This window comes from Trachypithecus francoisi, unplaced genomic scaffold (genome assembly GCF_009764315.1).
Source record: "Trachypithecus francoisi isolate TF-2019V2 unplaced genomic scaffold, Tfra_2.0 Lachesis_group2, whole genome shotgun sequence".
In the NCBI taxonomy this organism is placed as follows: domain Eukaryota; kingdom Metazoa; phylum Chordata; class Mammalia; order Primates; family Cercopithecidae; genus Trachypithecus; species Trachypithecus francoisi.
The window spans coordinates 126,922,172-126,943,325 of NW_022681465.1; positions in this window are offsets into that span (position 1 = coordinate 126,922,172).

Sequence of the window (21,154 nt, forward strand, 5' to 3'; positions counted from 1 at the left end):
AGGTGATAACTGGCAGATATGCAGTGAACTGATCAAGGTGAGGGGGATTCTAGTGAGTTCCTGACAGTATCTGCTCCATATATCCTATATTATTCTGTCTGTGTTGGGAAATTTAACAGCTACTTGTTGAATTAACAAATATGTTTTTAGGCTTGCACACTGAACAATAGCCCTCTTTTATCATAAAAGTATAGTGCTTCAGTTTTAATATAATTTGACATCTTTTTTTTTTAGATGATGCAATTTTTTTCAAATACTCCATCCATTTCATTTATATCTGTTGCATTACTCAATCAACAAATAATTTCTCATTACTTGATAGTACAGAGAATAAAGTAGAGAAATGTGCTTTCCAAACAAAAAGCATTTACAACGTTCAAGAGGAAATAGGTAAATCAATAGAAGTTGACAGGTCTCACAAACATTAATGTGTTTAGGACCCAAATGATATAATACTCCATGGTGAAAATTAATGAATTTTCAACCCATCTGTTAGATTTCGTGTGTTAAGGACATAGTAAGGTTATAGAATTCCCAGAGCTAGGGCTAGAACCTCTTACTGAAAAAGCCAGTCTGCAAAAGTCACATTTTATTCTTTTGAAAAACTAAATGGTCAATAACATAAAATTTAATACCAATGACTTTCATTTGAAAAACAAATATTTTATAATTAAAGTACTCACTTAAAAGGGTAAATATATAATTTTATTAAAAAACAAAACAATAATTCAAACTGAATGTTAGACTATTTGATTTAGTGAGTAAAGAAAAGCTTATGTGAAACATAGGCCAGAATCTCGTATATAAGAAAATGATATACAGAAATTGTCAATTTTCTCATGTTTATCAATTATCTATCTCTTTGTGAAGTTTAAAAAGTGAGGCAGGTAGAATGAAGAAAATTGTAATACGGTTGAATCATGATTCTTGGAATGAGGAGGAGAGAGGAGAGGGTACAATTTAATGTAAAAAAATAGTGTCTCTCCCTTCTCTTTCATTTTCTTGTATGTATAGTGACCAGCTTAAAGTGTGACTAACAGGAGGAAACTTGAGATTAATTTACACAGAACACAATGGTGTCATTCAAATCTCCATTGTGTCTCCTAAAACAACTACACGTTGAAATAAAATCTGATCATCTGGCGAAAACTGTTGAAAGTCAGGTACAGTCCAAAAACTTTAAAAATCAAACTAATGTAAAAAGGTGAGAAAACAGAATTCCCTAAATTTCTATGTGGAAAACTGTTAATTACATAAATGTCTCTTGTCATGTTTGTTAAATGTTCAGTTTGGCATTGCGCATGAGAAAGCAAGGAGATGTTTGATAAATTACTATAGAAAACATAATGGATCATACTGTGATTTAACTGGAATTTATTGTGCTTTCAATGACAACCCAGTATTCATATTTTCATTTGTAGGCATGATTAGGACATACGTTTTTTAAGCCTTTCATTTTCTATGAAAGAAAAAGGCAAGACACAGAATTCAAAGAAGCCTTATTATTCCTGGAATGCTTGGCCTGATAAGATGAATAGAATGTGTCTTTTGATTTTTCAACAGTGTTATTCTAAAATTCTCATGTAGGTCATTACTTATTCTAGAGTTGGATCAATCAAAGGGAGGTGAATCAGCAAGGCACAAAAGAGGAAGCCACCTTGAAATGGATTAAGTGAAATAACTGTGTGAACATATGGCCTAGAAATTAAATTGATTCAGCTAAACAAGTTACATTAAATAAATTAGGCATCTGGTCAGGTGATCACATTTTAAAGCAATTATGTAATTTGAGACTTTCAGAAAGAGAGAGGCCTATAAGCCTATGGTTTACAGAGATAGAGAGAGAACACAAGATGAAATTCAACTTGTTAGTGATCTTTTAAGTCTGCCCTTTTACAAAACATGTATGTAAGGATAAGGCACTTAAGGAAAGATACTAGGTTTTCTAAATGAAATTTGTCAAACGTCCAAGTTGTCAGTAATTTATTCATTTATTTACTCACTTAAAAATTTTATTGAGCACCAACTCTCTTTAAGTTCATTATAAAATTTCCTACTTTTCAAATTTCCTATTCTATAGTGGTGGATCAAAATATTGTGTGAACTTATGCTGCATTTAGAGCAGAAAAATAGGTGCTCTTTTAATCAATAAACTTTTACTAGCAAAATACCCTTTGACATGAAGATATATTTTCTTGGACACTGTCTTGTTTGAGCTTAATGTAAAGCACCCATTTAGATATTGCCCCTCTTCTCTTTACTCATTGTTTCCAAATATATAGGAATATAAAAATTGCAAGGCAGTAACTGTCAGGGGACTTGCAATAAATAGGAAATGCATAGCCTACAAATGACTACTTTGATTTATTTTTTCAAAATTAATGATATAGTAAGATTTTTAAATAGTTGGTGTAAAAACAAGTAACTTTAAAAATATTTTTGGACCGGGCACATTGGCTCATGCTTGTAATCCCGGCAATTTGGGAGGCCGAGGTTCGTGGATTACTTGAGGCCAGGACTTCCAGACCAGCGTGGTCAACATGGTGAAATCCCATCTCCTAAAAATTAGCCAGGCACAGTGGCCCACAACCTGTAATCCCAGTTACTCTGGAGTCTGAGGCAGAAGAATCCCTTGAACCCGGGAGGTAGAGGAGGCAGTGAGTCAAGATCATACCACTGCACTCCAGCCTGGGCAACAGAGTGAGACCCTGTCTCAAAAACATAAATAAAAAATAAGATAAAAATATTTTTGGTTAAATTATGCAAGAAGCTCATGAAAATAGATAATCTTTTGTATTTTAAATTATATGAATCACTATTATTGTGCACTTTTGTTATTTTAAAGTTGTTAAACATAGAGATTATAACTATACCAGTATAAGAACTTCTTTAATCTCTCGATCAAAAGCTCCTCTAATTGATGAGATGTCCTACTAGATTTAATGTATGTAGCCCGGACATGCTGCCTTTATCATGAAATAAAAAATGCAGTCATAAAACTTTTTTCAAAGTTTATTCATTATAAAACACATGGGTACTTCTTGGTAATAATAAATTCCCATGGTTACAATGGAAATGAGGCAAACAGTATGAAGTTTTTATAATTGTAGTCCAGTTGGTTTGGTTTATAGAAAATTAATTCATAGGTAAGAAATCAAAGGACTTTAACCTTACTGGGCAATGACAAGTGTAAGCATTTTGTAAAGAGCTTCATATTTTACAGAATGTCCTCTCATATATATTTTCATTGAGCCTTACAATAACCAGATGATGAAACTATGATATTCGACACATAGATGAAAATCTTGAAGCTAAGAAATCTTTAATTTTCCCAAGTATGAACAAATGTATAGAACAGGTAGGCAGAATAGAAATAAAGATGCCTTGCCAATACTTTCTGGCATGCTACAAAAATCCACACATTAATCATAAAAAATTGGGGAGGGCTTTGTGGGTAACAAAGTCTTTGTCTCTGTGGGTAACATAGAAAAATGAGTATGAATAAAATTTGTGAATCAGTAGCAAAGTTAAGACTTTATCTCAACATATAATGAAGGTTCTTTTGTATTATTTCTCTAGAACATATTCACAACTTCAGTAGAATTGCTTGGGGAGACTGGGTGATATCAAGAGTACAAATTGAAAGAGAGGAGAGGTAGAGTAAGAGGGGAGGCTACAGAGAAGATCTAAACTAACATCACATCATATAGGGTAATTGGAGGTACAGAGTTTGGATTTTACTGAGGGTGTTGAAAAAAATGAAAATATTTAGCTAAGAGTTCTAGCATGATCAGATTTTTAACTTGGCTGGCCACAGTTTGAAGAATGTAATGGAAAGAGTATGAGAGAAACCAGAAAAAGGCCATTTGAGAGGCTATCATTGTATATTCTAGATAGAAGTGATAGAATCTAGAATAGAGGCAATAGCAATGGGTGAAGAAAAGTGAATTAGTTTCTGAGATATTCATGAGAATTTAGTGGTTGAATGAATATATTAGTTGGAACCATATGAAATTGCTAATACTAAAATGTTAAATGATAATTTATATTGTTGGAACCATATGAAATTGCTAATACTGAAATGAAAAATGATAACTTATATTGTTTAGAAGTTAAGCATGAAAGAGATGCACAAGATTCTCAGGTTTCTGGTTTGAGTGAGTGGTTATTAGAATCATTCATTATGATCACAAATACAGGGGGCGGAAGAAGTAATTATCTGTTTTCTGGAACTATATAATTCTAAGTGTTTTTGAGAAATTAAGATGCAATATTCACTCAGAGTAATTAGATGAGTAGCTAGGGGACTGATAAGAGTAACTACATCAGGAAAATCATGAGTTGAGTGACAGTTGGGTGAAGGGAACACTTATAAATTAAGAAGAAAAACAGAATGAGAAAAAAATGATCATTTAGAAGAAGAAAGAAAGGATGACTGAAACAGACTGAGAAGTAGTAATTAAGGACATAGAATTTTTTTTTTATGGTAATTGGTGCCAAGGAAAGGGGGTCACAAAAAGGAATGGTCCTTTTATTCTACATCTTGCTGGAGATTGTACCTAGACAAGTAAAAGAAAAGGCGGTTTTATTTCCACCAAGACGGCAGATTAGAGGCTTTTAGCATGTCTCGGCCAATTGGGAATAGCAAGATATTACATAAAGATCAACATTACGGGCTTTAATTCAAGAAGAAAAATGGGAATCCACTGGAATCATGAAGGACACTCCAGAACCCAGAGAGAAGAATGCTTGCAAACAGCCTCTATGGTGGCATCCTGCTAAAAAAAAAGTGAGTGAAGCCCCAGTACATGAGAGAGGCAGAGCACCTCACTCTGTGATTTACCTTTCCCATGGGGATCTCAGCAATCCAGGCTGAGACAGAAAGAGAACACTTTGTTTCTTTCAAGCCCTGGAGCTAACTTGGGGAGAGGCTTGGAGATGTTGGGAGGGAAAGACACTGGGAAATGCTGCAGATATTCCCCAAGATCCAGGACTCAGAGCAGGATGTCATTATTAATCTGGGCACCTAGAAAGCCAGCAGTGTGGCCATGCAGGCATTTTAGTCTCAGACCAGAGATTGGAGCACCTGCTCTGGAGTGAGTTGGGGGCCTCCACGGCCAGAACTGTGGAAAGCACCTCAGCAGTAGGTGCTGGAATTGTGCTCTCCATCATTGCAAGCCTTGGGTGAGAGGAGAGCTGCTACAGCTGCAGTTTCTTCTAGGTGGCAAGACTTAAGAGATAGGGCCAGTTTGGCAACCTGCAACTGATTCTGTGTGTGCCATTGCTGGGTGCCCCAGCCTGCTCCCCTAATAATAGTGCTGTGGGGCCCTGTCCACCCTATCCCCAGGCAGATTTCTAGGCATTTGGAGCACCTGTTCTCCTGCTATGCTGGTAGGAATACACAAAGCACGGCCATGCTATAAACAGTTTGGTAATTTCTTGTAAAGATAAGCATACAGTTAGTATATGACCCAGCTATCCTACCCCTAGGAATTTACCTACAAAATATAAAACCTTATGCTTACATAAACATATATATCCCAAAGTTTATAGAGGATTTATTATTAATTATAAAAACTAGAACCAATCCAAATATCCTTAAATCAGTGAATGGTTAAACTGAGGTATATCCATACAGTGCAATACTACTTAGCAATAAAAGGAATGAATGACTGAAACACAAAACAACACTGCGATGAAGTGCACAACAAATGTGCAATGCTATTTGAAAGAAGCTGGGTCAAAAGGGTTCCATACTCTATGACTCTACTTTTATGACATGTTGGAAAAGGCAACATTATAAGGTCAGCAAATAGATCGGTAGTGGTCAGAGGATTGAATTGGGGGAGAGGTTGGTTACCATGGGCACAAGAAAATGTTAAGGGATGATGGAATTATTATGTATCTTGATTTTATTGGTTGTACAATTGTACACATATGTCAAAACTGTTATAACTATATACTAAGAGGATCAATTTTCATGTATGTAAATTATCCTTTAATAAAAAATAAGAAAAATTGGTTAAATAATTTAAAACACTTCCAAGACATCATGCAAGGAAAGAACCATCTATTGGAGTTAGGAGCAAGAGTGCCATTGTTTAGAAAACCTTTAAAGTGCTTGGAAGGTATCAAAAGCTATAATGTCAGCGTACTGTTGTTCAAGAAGCCAAGCAATTACATCCAACAAAGGAGGAACAGCCAGTATATTTGGCAATTTCCTCAAGACACTTAAATAAAAACAGGAAGAGAAAGGAGATACTATGTTGAATGTGAATATAAAATTGGGTGAGAATAGTTAAAAAAATAAAAAAGAAAGAAAGGCACTTGGATAAGGGAAAAAGACAATAGAGAAGGAGGTTGAAGATACCAGAAAAAAAGAAGGAAAGTTAACAGTGCAGGCGCCTTGAGGAGGCAGGGGAATGGCTGGAAGCACAGGAGAAGCAGTGAACAGGACAAGAAAGGACAGCACTTGGAAATGGAGAGAGATGCGTGTGAATGTGTAACATTTGGAACTAGGGTGGCAGAAAGCTGAGGGAGTTTCTAACCTATGCCTGCTCTATTGCTCTGTGAAGGAAAAAGGAAACTGAAAGATAACTCAGCAGCATTGCAGGCCCCCTTGAAGCTGGGGAAAATACATCTGATGTCACTTATGGAGAGAGAGAGAGAGAGAGTCTGTGCGTTTTCCTAAGAGCATTGAGCAACCCAAATGTAGCTGCAAAGATGAAGGGTCGAACTCATCCCAGGTCCCAATTTTTTTGAGGATGGTGAACTGGAAAAAGAAATGAGGCACTGGAATAGAGAATATTTCCAAAACATTTGTAGTTTAGATTAAGCTATTTAAGGAAGTCACTAAAGGCATGTAGAAAAAGAGACAACAAAGGACTGGTGGTCTTAACGAATTTGAACCATTGTGGAAGGTGTAACAAAGCAAAAAGCAAAACAAAACCAAAACAAAAACTTGTTGATATGCAAGCTATCATCACAGAATGAGATTTGGCGGCCTGTAGATTTCAGTAATGGAATGAGTAAGAATAAAATTCATGATCTGACCCTGGGCTGGGAAACTAATATAGAAAAGTGGTTCTATTGCAGGATATAAAAAGATACAGAGTTTATTTTCCATAGTCATATTATAAACACTGAGAATGCCCGGGTGATTTCAAAATAAAAAAGAAACTTTGAAACAAGTACCAAAATATTAATTGAATGAATAAGAATGCCTGTAAAACTCCTGTAAAACTGACAGGTAAGAAAGGGTGTGCAGAGAAGTAGACTACAGGTTTCATGGCTGTGAAAGGAGCAGGAGCTTATGTGAGGACACAGAAACGAAGGTCTTGAAGTGGTTCTGGTGAGTGAGGAGGGAGGATGTGGAAGCCATTACCCTCTCCTTAGCTATGTAGGCCATGCAAAAAGGCACATTTCTTTTGAGAGATGGAAAATAGGCTCTAGACTAGGTGCGCTGGCTCACGCCTGTAATTCTAGCATTTTGGGAGGCTGAGGTGGGAGGATCACGAGGTCAGGAGATCAAGACCATCCTGGCTAACGTGGTGAAACCCCATCTCTACTAAAAATACAAAAAAATTAGCCAAGCATGGTGGCAGGTGCCTGTAGTCCCAGCTACTCAGAAAGCTGAGGCAGGAGAATTGCTTGAACCTGGGAGGTGGAGGTTGCAGTGAGCTGAGATCATGCCACTGCACTCCAGCCTGGGTGATACAGCAAGACTCTGTCTCAAATAAAAAAGTGAGAGAGACAGAGAGAGAGAGAAAGATATAATGTGAATTTATTTTTTTCTCTGTAAAACTGAGCAAGAATATTAATTTTGGGAGACAATCATCTATAGTTTCTTCAAAAAAAAAAAAAATTCCCCCTTTACAGTTCAGAGGGACTTTAAGGGCCTCGTTCAAATCTGTGCAGATCCTATATTTCTGACAGAAGTGGGTAAAGGTAGAGAATAGAAACTTTTGTAGGAGAAGAAGAATATTTAAGGTAAAGGAGAAATGCTGATCTCTTCTTTCTGGAATTTGGGGTATAGGTCTCCCAGAAGAAAGTTCAATGGGAGGTCACGCACAGTCGCTCATGCCTGCAATTCTAGCACTTTGGGAGGCCAAGGCAGGATTGTCTGAGATCAGGAGTTCGAGACCAGACCAACCAACATGGGGAAACCCCGTCTCTACGAAAAACACAAAAATTAGCTGGGTGTGGTGGCATTTGCCTGTAGTCGAAGCTACATGGGAGTCTGAGGCAGGAGAATCACTTGAACCTAGGACGGGCAGAAGTTGCAGTGAGCCAAGATCACGCCACTGTACTCCAGCCTCGGCGACAGAGTGAGACTCTGTCTCAAAAGAAAAAGAAAAAGAAAATTCAATAGGAAAAATTATGGAAACTATGGCGAGGTACCAGCAGAGAGAGTCCCATCATCAGTCACGCTTGCCCCAGGCTCAGCAGTGGGAAGAAGCAGCAGATATACCAGCAGTGGGAAGAAGCAGCAGTGGGAAGAAGCAGGAGATATACCAGCCTCCTACACCTATCATTCTTGGTTACTGCCTGGTAAGTTCCACTGGTGATCATTCTTCTGTAGAGTTTCATCCCCATCCTTCTCTTAACTCAGCTTTCCACTATTCTTCTGCAAAGTATCAGTGCTAACCTCTATCCCCAAACACACACATATGCAAACTAAATATTCTTTTCTGTTGTGCACCGGAAATAATTTTTTCACAAGATATCAACTCTATCTAGAGAGTATATGTTCCTTACCTTAACTGAATCCTGACTCCTCAGAGCATCAGGTGGTGTGCACCTGGGATTACAGGTGCGCACCACCATGCCCAACTAATTTTTTTGTATTTTTAGTAGAGACGGGGTTTCACCACGCTGCTCGGGCTGGTCTCGAACTCCTTACCTCGTGATCCGCCCACCTCGGCCTCCCAAAGTGCTGGGATTACAGGCGTGAGCCACCGCGCCCAGCCTATATCTTACTGTCTATGAGAGTGCTCAGCACAAAGCAAGCAAAGTCCTTTGCTTTGGTGAAATCACATCCGGAACATAGTTTTCTATTTAATTACATTCCACAAAGAACACTTATAAAATTGAGTCCATCCATGTTATTGTAGTGCTTAATAGTTTAGTTGATGGAGTCAGACTACCAATTTTTACCTCATACTGGCTATGTAACTTGGATTAAGTTACAAAACATTCTTTGTTTATTTCCACATCTGTTATCTAAAATGATGTGTGAGAGAAGGATGGCAATGGCACCCATAGGGTCAGTGTGATCATTAAGTGAGAAAATACGTGTGTAGTTCATTCCCTGGTTCAGTAATAGTGATAAGATGTCAATGGGGAGGAGGAGGGAAACTAGTTTCACTTAAGGGACAAAGAGGCTTATGATTCACCTAGAAAAGAGATGATTTAGGAGAAGGACTGTTTTAGCATTTATATGGAATAAAAAGCTGAATCAAGTTACATAGAGCTGTATGTTGGCTCTCCTTAAGGAAAAGTACCAAATAACTAGAGCCAATAAAATTGGATGCCTTGCCTCTGAATTGATGAGAGTTACTTGATGAACCATGAAGAGAAGAGGCCGAATGAACCATCATCATAAATATTGTGACCTGAGTTTCTACATTACATAAGAGGTTCAGCTGGAAGATGTCTAAAGTTTCATTACTCTAATTTTGTATTTATTTTGCCCTAAGACTTATTATTTGGCAAGATTGTTTAACACTGATGAGTCTGCTTAGAAATGAAAAAGAAAAGATGGAATTAATAAGCAATTGGTTATTTGGTTAGGATAGAATTTAGGAGTCAAAATTTAAAGATTGTATTAAATGGTAAGTATAGTTTTTCAAATTAAATACAGTAATTGAAATCATACTATAGAGAGTTGAGAAGGAGTGGAAGGGTACTACATTTTAGGCCTCAAATATATATCATATATTTGATGTAGCTTTGAATCATTGTGATATTTTACATTATTGGCACTTTGGGGGGTTGGGGCAGGTGGATCCCCTGAAGTCAAGAGTTTGAGACCAGCCTGGCCAACATGGCAAAACCCTGTCTCTACTAAAAAAAAAAAAATTAGCCAGGCATGGTGGTGGGGGCCTGTAATCCCACCTACTTGGAAGCCTGAGGTAGGAGAATCGCTTGAACCCGGGAGGCAGAGGTTGCAGTGAACTGAGATTGCACCACTGCACTCCAGCCTGAGCAACAGAGTAAGACTCCATCTCAAAAAAAAAAAAAAAAAAAAAAATTACATTATTGACATTTTAAATGTTAAAATTGAGTCTCAGAAAAATACCCAGATCTGTGCCAAAATGTATTCTTTTTACTAGGATTGCACACTCGTGCATGAACACACACACACCATTTGTTTTTATATATATAATAATGCAACAGTAGTTTCCAAAGACTGACTGCATAAATTATTATCTTTACATATAATAGCATATAATTTATAATATATGTACATAGAAATGAAACATGAAATAGAATCTACTCAGCCTTTTAAAGTACCCTCATGTTAAAGGTTAGCATGATAAACTATGGTAAGAGTTTATAAAAGGAAAACTACCATGTTATAGAACTCTGTAAGTACTGACTTTCTAAATGGCATAGAATTACTTTTGCTGATTTTTCAAGGAATTACTTAATTTTTTTAAGAAAAAAGTTTGTCTATCTTTCATTTCTGTGAATAGTGGAAATATTGATAACTGCATCCAATTTATTGGGAAACTATAACTGAATATATCCACATATTGGAAAGGAGATTGAAAGAAATATTTTCAAAATAAAACAATTTTCTTTAACTCTAACCACATTGATACTTTTCATATGAAGAAAATACATAAATACATACATTCAATTTTATTTTCTATCACCTCTTTTACTCTGTCAAAACATATATTTTTTTTAAAAACTCAAATGGATTTGCAGAATGAGGAAAAAAAACTTGAGATGCAGATTTAATAAAGAAATCTATTAAAATAGTTATAATTGACAGCTAAGGTTAGGATAACAACTTATATATAATATTTTATTGTCAACTAGGAGCTGAAACAATAGTAGCTAATTCATCCTTAAAAATCTACTTCCTAAAACATATTAAAACAGGATATACATATAAAACATACATTTATTATTTCTACAGTTATCTAATTCTAAATGATGAGTGAGATTTAGATGCAAAGTATGAAAAGACTAAAGCCATTTCCATATTTACAAAGTAATGTGTCCCAGAAAACCCAAATGACATTGCCTTTGAAGACTTAGTAATTAAGAATTTAGAAACTCAAATAATTTTAGTCAATTGTGACCTACATGTTGGATTTGTCTTTATTTACTGTGATATGTAAATAAGATATCTAACTACAGACAGAGATATAAGGTGTACATACTAATATAAATGTACATATTAATATAAGGTGTACCTACACACATGCACACACATATATACACTATGTACATTATCTTAGAATGTATGTTCATGTGTGCATTCACATACATACGGTGTGTACTTATGTATGTATATATGGATGTGCCTGTGTGTATATACACATATATATGTATATATGGACAGCCAATTTGAGATGTAATAGAAATCTTGAAAAAGAAACTAAAAGTATTGTGCACTTTTTAGTTCTTGGCTTGAGGATTTAATTTGATGATGGTTTTAGCTTGGCAAGAGCTTTATAATTGTTAATGGAAAGTCTGCCAATTCATTGAAGAATGAACAATAATTTTATCATGTTAGTTCCAACCTAAACATAATTTTTAAAATCATTTTACCCAGGTATGAGTCTGCAAAGCTCAAATTGAATTCCCGTCAAATGTATTTATAAAGCTTAATTTTTTTGAGCAACCTTCAAATAAATTGTTTTAATGAGAATTGCCTACTCATCCTCATTTTGAAAGCAATATAATGTTGTATCTTGTTTATTAATTTGTTATTTCAATATGATCACATGCAGATTGAATTTTCCCCAACATGTGTGAAAACAAACTAAATGGTGATAATATATCATAAAAAATTCTCACTTTTAATTTATTAATTTATTTTAAATGCTATCCAAGTTCTGATTCTGAGGTACAGCAGAAGTAATTGTCTGTATTAACCTGTGACTCTTCAATTTTTTAATCCCTAACCTTCCTAGACCATTCAAGATACAAGATTTTTCTTCATTCCCTGCCCGCGGGATAATGAATAATAAGAGGAATGAGGCCAAATTTTGGCGGTTTTTTTTTTTTTTTTTTTTTGAGCCATTGTAGATTTTTGTTAATGTATTACAAACATAATATTCTTAAAGCCAAGGTTTTCAGTTGTATGAGTCAGTCACTTAAGAGAGTTTTGTTTTGTTTTATTCATTCCAAAAATGTATCTTTTTACACAGAAAGAGCAAAAGTTGGCCGGGCGCGGGGGCTCACGCCTGTAATCCCAGCACTTTGGGAGGCCAAGGTAGGCAGATCACGAGGTTAGGAGACCGAGACCATCCTGGCTAACACGGTGAAACCCCGTCTCTACTAAAAATACAAAAAATTAGCCCGGCCTGGTGGTGGGTTCTTGTAGTCCCTGCTACTTGGGAGGCTGAGGCAGGAGACTGGCGTGAACCCGGGAGGTGGAGCTTGCAGTGAGCCGAGATGGCGCCACTGCACTCCAGCCCGGGCGACAGAGCGAGACTCCCTCTCAAAAAGAAAAACAAAAAAAGTAAGAGCAAAAGTTTTGAGAAGTAAAAGTAAACCATTTCTACCAGGGCTCAGCAAACTTTTTTAGTAAAAGACCACATATTAAATATTTTGGGTTTTGCAGGCTATACTTTGTTGCAACGTCTCAACTCTCACTGTAGTTGAAAACAACTATAGATCATATGTAAATGAATTAGTGTGGCTGTGTTCCAATAAAAGTTGAAGTATGGACACTAAATTTTGAAATTTATGTATTTGTTTCATGCCATGAAATACTTTTATTTTTATTTTATTTTTGTGATCATTAAAAATGTAAGAACCATTCTTTTTATATGTTTAAGTTCCAGGATACACGTGCAGGACATGCAGGTTTGTTACACAGGTTTGTTACATATGTGCCATGGTGGTTTGTTTCACCTATCAATCCGTCACCTAGCTATTAAGCCCCACGTGCATTAGCTGTTTATCCTGAAGCTCTGCCTCCCCCTGCCCTCCCCCAACAGGCACCAGTGTGAGTTGTTCCCCTCCCTGTGTCCATGTGTTCTTGCTGTTCACCTCCCACTTATGAACCAGAACATGAAGTGTTTGGTTTTCTGTTCCTCTGTTGGTTTGCTGAGGGTGATGGCTTCCAGCTCCATTCATGTCCCTGCAAAGGACATGATCTCATTCCTTTTTATGGCTGCATAGTATTCCATGGTGTGTATGTACTATAATTTATTTATCGATTCTTTCATTGATGGGCATTTGGGTTGATTCCATGTCTTTGCTATTGTGTGTGAATAGTGCTTTGATAAACATACACTTGCATGTATCTTTATAATAGAATGATTTATATTCCTCTGGGTATATACCCAGTAATGGGATTGCTGGGTCAGATGGTATTTCTGGTTCTGGTTCTAGATCCTTGAGGAATCACCACACTGTCTTCCACAATGGTTGAACTAATTTACATTCACACCAACAGTGTATAAGCAGAACCATTCTTGAAGACCGTATGAAAACATGCAGTTAGCTGAATTTGGCCCAAGGACCATAGCTTTCTGACCTTCGATTTTTATTGTAAATCATGAAGCAGAGAAGATGATGTAAATACCAGTATTCTCTCCAAACTAAGTAAAAATTCTGACCTCTAGGTAGTCAACATGCTATATCTTTAGGAAAATTTCAAGGCATAAGGGGGTTGACTTCAGTGATAAAGCTATGATAGAAACCTCCAAAAATTTTGAGTAGACTGCCAAAGTAGAAGGGATTCTATTTTAGGCATCTCAGGATTCAGACTGAAAAACCCCAATCCTCAGAGAAAAGTCTTAACTATGGGAAGAACAGCTTATACCATCACAAAAAGTGCACAGAAGTGGTTGAAAGCCAGGTGACAGACCCAAAGGAAAGCTAAAGCAAGGACAAGATACACAGAGTGCACAGTCCCTAGGGCTGGACTTCATCAGGGCATGCCAGGTTGTAATGGTGGGGACCAGGAGAAAGAAGCTACATCTTCTCTGGGGCTGTAGAAGCAGAGCAAAAGATTCCCAAGTTAACCTACTCCGTCTGCAGCTTCATGTGAGAATGACAGTGCCCATATTTAGAAGGGACCATGGGGAATTCTGAAAAGACTAACTTATGAACTATAAGTCATCAGTTACCTAAGATGGACAAAGTTACCTATCATAAGTTAAAATGTGGATTTCCGAGACATGAGTTTAGTTATAAGAAAATGAATAAAGTTTTCTCCTTACACGGCTGAGCCTGAGGCCTACACGAGGAAAAATTAAAAACATTTCAGCTTATGTTAAGTAAAGAAATACACTATAATATTTAATGTCAAATATGGATAATCTTGATTATGCTAATCACCATGTGCACTGACTTAAATGTGAAGCATTAACTTCTCATAAAACTTTCCTGAGGAATATGCCAAAACGATAATGACATGTGAACAAATCTAAAAATAGATTTGTTCTCTGAAAGTGTTGGCTTGATCAGTAAAAACAGATATGATCAAATCAACTGTTTCAAATGGAAGGCACCTATGTTAGGCTGGATTACTCCCCCCTCCACCTCCCCACACCACACTAACACATGGAATTTGTGAATGCTACTTCATGTGGCAACAAAGAACTTTGCAGATGAGACTCACTAAAGATCTTGAGATAGCGTAAGATTATTCCAAATTATCCAGCTGGGCCCTAAATGCGATCATTAAGTGTCTTCGCGTGAGAGAGGCAGAGGGAAATTTGACAACAGTCAATCTGACCATGGAGGCAGAGACTGGAGTGATGCAGCCACCAGCCAAGGAATGTTGGCAATCACCAGAAGCCAGAGTAGAAAAGGAAGAAATTATTCTCTAGATGTTCTGGAGACAGCCCTAGCAACCCCTTGATTTCAGCTTACTAAAACTGATTTTTGATAGCTGGCATCTAGAATTTTGAGAGAATAAATATTTGATGTTCTAAGCCACCAATCTGCGGTTTTGTGTTACGTAAGCCATAAGAAACATAGTGCCCAAGTACTAAGAATTCACAGCTTTACTTGAAGAAATTGTATTCTGTTAATTTTTACATTTTTACTTTGTTTCCTGTCATTACACATGAAAGAAGAAAGGGGATTTTCAATGACATTATCCAGGGTTAAGATTCATATGTACATTATCCCACTTGTAACATTTTCAGCTGTAAGATATATTTTATAGAGTGATTCATTGTAAATTTAGACCACTCCTTAATCAGAAAGTTTCTTTAAATTCAGATCTTAATTTTGCTTTCATGTAATTACCACCAACTAGTTCTAGTTCTGCTCTCTCAAGCAACCAAATGGCTCTAGCCTTTCTATTATGTTAGAATATTTTGAAACCTGAATGGATCTAACCTTCATTTAACATCACAATTTTTAAACATATTTGAAAAAAAATCTATGTTCCTCTCCAGACTCCTCCAGAGTACCTCAGCCTAGTCTAGAAATCTTCTCTAAGCAAAATGTATCTAGTTCCTATTATTATCTTTGATATAACTTTGATTTCTATAAACCTCATTCTCTGAAATCCAGAAAAAAGGGAGAAAAGTATGAAATTGATAATAACAGTTTATTACTTGTGGGCTTGCCCTATGCTAGGCATTGACCAATGAAGATATCCCTAGTGTTGTGATCCTCATTTTATAAAGGAGAAAATTGAATTTAAGAAAATTCTTCTAATATATTTAGTAAATGTTCAATTCAAACATTGAAACAGTTAAATATTTAACTAAGATGACATTAGAATAATGTGAGTGGAAGAAGAACTTTAGCTCAGAGGAATACTACTTTTCTTTTCTTTTCTTGTTGTGACAGAGTCTCACTCTGTCGCCCAGGCTGGAGTACAGTGGCACCATCTCAGCTCACTGCAACCTATGCCTCCCTGGTTCAAGCGATTCTCATGGCTCAACCTCCTGAATAGCTAGGATTACAGGCATGTGCCACCACGCCCAGCTAATTTTTGTATTTTTTTTTTAGTAGAGATGGGGTTTTGCCATGTTGGCCAGGCTGGTCTCGAACTCCTGACCTCAGGTGATCTGCCTGCTTTGGCCTCTCAAAGTGCTGGGATAACAGGGATTATAGACCTGAGCCACCACGCCCGGCCAATACCACAAATCTTCATTTCACAGGTTTAACTTCAACCTTTTACACAGCTATAATATATGGCTGGCTTATGTGGAGCTGATGTCCAACTAAAAATGCCATTTTTCTTTTTATTTTTGACAGAAATACTTGCTAAATCAGGGTCGCTATACTGTGTTTGTGAAAATGCTTTCCTAAAACAATGTATAATATAACTCTGTATTCTATTAAATTTTTAAGTGCCTGGTTCACAGATTGGATTAACCATAATCTTTGGTTCAAAGCACCTTCTCATTATTAATTTGTTAGCTACTTTTAATAATGTAATACTGGGAAGACTATCTATAACACAAAATAAGGTGTCTGCCATTTCTTTGCCTCCCTTTTAATATAGTTTTATTGCATTTATATGTATTCCTTAAGTCTTCTTGTTTGAATTATATTTCAGGGTTTTTTTCCTGCCTTGTGTAAAGGGCATCAAGCAATATCTAGTTGTTTGGGACTTTTAGACTTAATATAATATTGTAAAGGTTCACCTCTTGCTGCATTACATTATGGCTTATTTAATTTGTCTGGTGGAAATAATCCATTGTGTAAATGTTACAGTATATTCATCTACACATTGGCAGTTGTGTGCATTGAAAATGTGTTCATTTTTTTGTATGTTTTTGGTGTTATCATTTTAAAAAAACTTTTTTAGGGTGCCTGAGGTAAAAAGGCTCTTGATTATAATATACAGGTAGTTACATTTTTTCCTTTTAAGAACTTTCTCCCTACTCAAGCTCTAAATGATATTACCTCTATTTCTAGCTGTGAGTTTAATTTTTTTCCTTAAATTGAACACCCTTGAAAAATAGTGAGATAATTGTTGTTATATGAGATATTTGTGTTTTTTTTTTTTTTTTTACATGTATCTAACCATTTTTCTACCTCTGTTGAATGATCGTTCCTTTTTGCCCTGATGTGAGATTCACCTTTGTGGGAGATCTAAGTTTCAATTTTGGAGGGATTTCTTTTTGGCTCTTTGTTATATTTCACTGGTTTATTGGTTAAACTCTGTCAGTAAAATATTCTCTTAATTACTATAGTTTCATAATAAGTCATATAATTTAGGGAAATTTCATTTTGTAGAAATTACTGGTCTTCACTAATATCCTCTTTTTTCTCCTTTTGTGTAGACAGAATATTTGACTCCATTGCCCTCTATTATTTGGGCAGAAGCATGTGATAAATTCTAGCAAATAAAATTTTATTGGAAGTTCTATGTGTCACTTACAGACAGAGACAACAAAATACCCATTCTCTCATTTCTCATTTCCCTTTCATGATGTACAATTAACTCTGTGTTTCAAATAGAAAATAAGGTGGAGGCCTGGACAACCTGGCTCCGTGAATAATTGTATGGTTCATATCTTCCTATGGGACATATAAGGTGAATTAAAAATACATTTTGCATAAACAAGATGTTTATGTTTTAGAGTTGCTGGTACTGCATTTTGTAATGTATTTATATTATAAATTCAAATCCTTAGATAGGCATTTAACTATGTACTAAAAAACAACTTTTTCTTTTTTCTGTTAAGTATCCCTACATACTGGTGCTAATGTATGAGTTACTATACAAGGTTTCTTTCTATCAATGTTCTTTAGTTAAAGTATATTGGAGACTTAAGATATTCTCTGTACCTAGTAGCTTTACATTGAGAGAATTTGGTTTTGAGAAATAGGGTTGTAAGAGAGCATGAGATAGCAGATGGGGAAATTGAAAATCTGATTCATTCCACACAAATTCTCAGTAAGTCTCTTAGCTGGAAAGAGATTTACCTTTTGAAAGTATGAAGTTGAACGTTCTGAGAAATGTGGGATTTATTTGTAAGCAAGAAATCCCAATAAGTAGAAAAAGGAGGCAAAAGACCATTTTCATTAGTGGAAGTTTAAAATGGGTCACAAAGAAAACACTATAGCATAGTATCATGTAAGGTTTTGCCCTACATAGAGGTTAAGATGCTTCTTTTTCTTTCTCTCTACTAAACCATTTGTAAAAACTATGAATGAATTTTTGTTTGTTTGTTTGTTTTTGAGATTTAGTCTCACTCTGTCACCCAGGCTGTAGTGCAGTCGTGTGATATTGGCTCAGTTCCAATATCACAGGTGCAACCTCCACCTCCCAGGCTCAAGCGAATCTCCTGCCTCAGCCTCCCCAGTGGCTGGGATTACAGGTGACTGCCACCACGCCTGGATAATTCTGTGTAATTTTAGTAGAGATGGGGTTTCACCATGTTGGCCAGGCTGGTCTCAAACTTCCGGCCTCAAGTGAACCACTCACCTCAGCCTCCTAAAGTGCCAAGATTACAGGCATGAGCCACCTTGCCCGGCCTATGGATGAGATTTAACTAGGAAAATGGAAGTTGTATCTTGTGATCCAAAGGCCTGGAAAGAGCACAGCAACAGAGTCAAAGTTTGAGCTGTCTCATGGAATTAAAAAAAAATTCACAGGATTGATATAGTTTAAATGGATATCTTAGCAACTGCATTGGTACAATATAGGTATTTACCATGTGTTCTGGTTTTTTAGATTGAATACTTATAGACTTATAAATAACTATGATATTGTTATTATTGAGAAAGTGTACTTTTGTGAAAATACTACTCTAATTTAATAATAAAGAAACCTCTTTTTGTTTTGTTTTCATCTGTTTTCTCTGAGTTGAAACTTTTCTGCACTTCAGGATTTGTACTGTAAAAATTCTATTGCCATAATACTCGCCTGCAGCTAGATACTTAAGTTATCACGATAAAGATTGATTTAAATTGGGTGTAATTATATGCCTACAATCTTTTAAAAATTTTTCCCCTTCTTTAACCATTAATTTTCAAAACCATAATTATCCACAATATGTTTAGTTGGTGGTCTTGAATTAGTGTCTTTTAAAATAAGATCTATGTGCTGGTTAATTTACTCTGATTAGAAGAGAATCACTAACACAGAGCAATTCTGTGAATTTGAAATGGGGTCTCTTAACTTTTACAGCTGCAAGATGGGATTGAGTCACCCACATTAAAATGTTACTAAAGTTCTATTCACTCATTAGACTGGTAGTTTAAAAAATGTAAATGAGATTCTACTTTTTACCTATCAGACTGAAAAAGATAAAAATTAAAAGGTTTGAGAATACACAGTATCAGCAAAGGTGTGGAAAACAGGCACTTTCTATGGTATTGTGGCAAATGTTAACTGGGGCAATTTTTTTAAAGAGTGATTTAATAAAATATTTTTACAATGTAAAGCATCAAATCATTGACCAGTAGTTTCATTTTCAGGAATGAATCTAAAAGATTTTCTCCTTTAAGTATTCAGAAGTATATACAAAATGATTCATTTCTGGCAATGTGAATGATAAATGTCCTTAAAGGTATTGTGAAATTCAGGAAATTCATGCAATGTGGTATTAATTTACTCTTCAGTCATTGAAAAGAAAGCTAGACTTTTGTATGCATTGATATATACAATCTCCACAAAAGGAAATTAAACAGTGTTTACACTCCGCTTTAATCTATGCATTATAATGGAGTACCTGTGTATGTGTAGAACACCCACATATTTAAGTGTTTTTGCATATTTAGCAAGCTTTTGAATTAACAATAATAATTTGTAATAATGGTTGCTATTGGCAATAGTGATTCAAAATACAGGGGAGGAGAACTTATGGTTATAATTTTTAAATGAAATATATAATATTAATATCTATTACTTTTTCTTTTAAAAATCATTATGCAAAGAAAGGGAGAGCACATTTAATTTTTTTGAGTGTGCAGCACTAAAATATAACAATGAATATGAAGACGGTCCTACATATCCTGCTGAGTGCTGCAAAGACTCTCTGGCCCCTGTCATACCAGCTCCATCCAGTTTTCAGTGACTTAGCACTGACCTCAATTCCTGAATGAGTATCACAGCAACCTCTGGTTTAAAAAAAAAAAAAAGAAAGCAAAGAAAGAAAAAAAAAGTACTAGTTCTCTGCAGAAAGCTATTTTTTATGTAGATAATTTTCCAGTTATTCTAGGCAAGTCATCAACTTTTATTTTTCAGCAATTAGATAAATATGTTTACCCTAGAGCTAGTCACATCTTCTCAACTCTGTCCAGGTATCCGATCATCTACCATTGATCTATATCCCCATGGTTTATTTCCTTTTATTCTGCAAAAGAATATGAAAGGCTTTTGCCAAACAATATTACAGCCAGGAACCGATGCTGTGAGACTGGAAGCCTGCCCCATGCTATAAAAATAAGATTGTATCATTAAATCGGGCTCTCAGGTATTTGCCAACCTGGGTAATGATGTCTCTCTGGGATACCTGCCCTTTTGGCAGCCTCCCATCCAGGCACAAGTCAGTAATCACAATTAGTGTGAAGTGGAATAAGAGTGCCAAGTCTGCAAAAAAAAAAAAAAAAAAAAAAAGAAAAAGCAGAGGAAATGCAGCAGAGTCTGAAATGCAACACAATGAGCAGGCACAAAACTCAAGGCAAAAAATGCTCCATTCTTAAAAAGGAATAAAGCAATGATAGATTGACTGCCAAACTATATTTTCTGTGTAGGTATGCCTGATTGTCCTGTCATTCTTTTGAACATTTCAGAGTCTTCCCAATGTGACTCTTTCCTCCCAGATAGTGTCATGCGCCCTTCCCTAGGTACCTGTGGCAGAGAGGAGTGATGCAGAGTTAAGGACTCCTGTTGAGGACACTTAGAATGGAGCTCATCCTTGACCGAAGAGGACAGAAGATTGAATAAATAGAGAGCAGAGAATAAAATGGTTAGAGCTGCTTGAGTAAATTCATACGATGGATTTATCAGGTGAGAGATACCTTTAAGATCCTAAAGTAC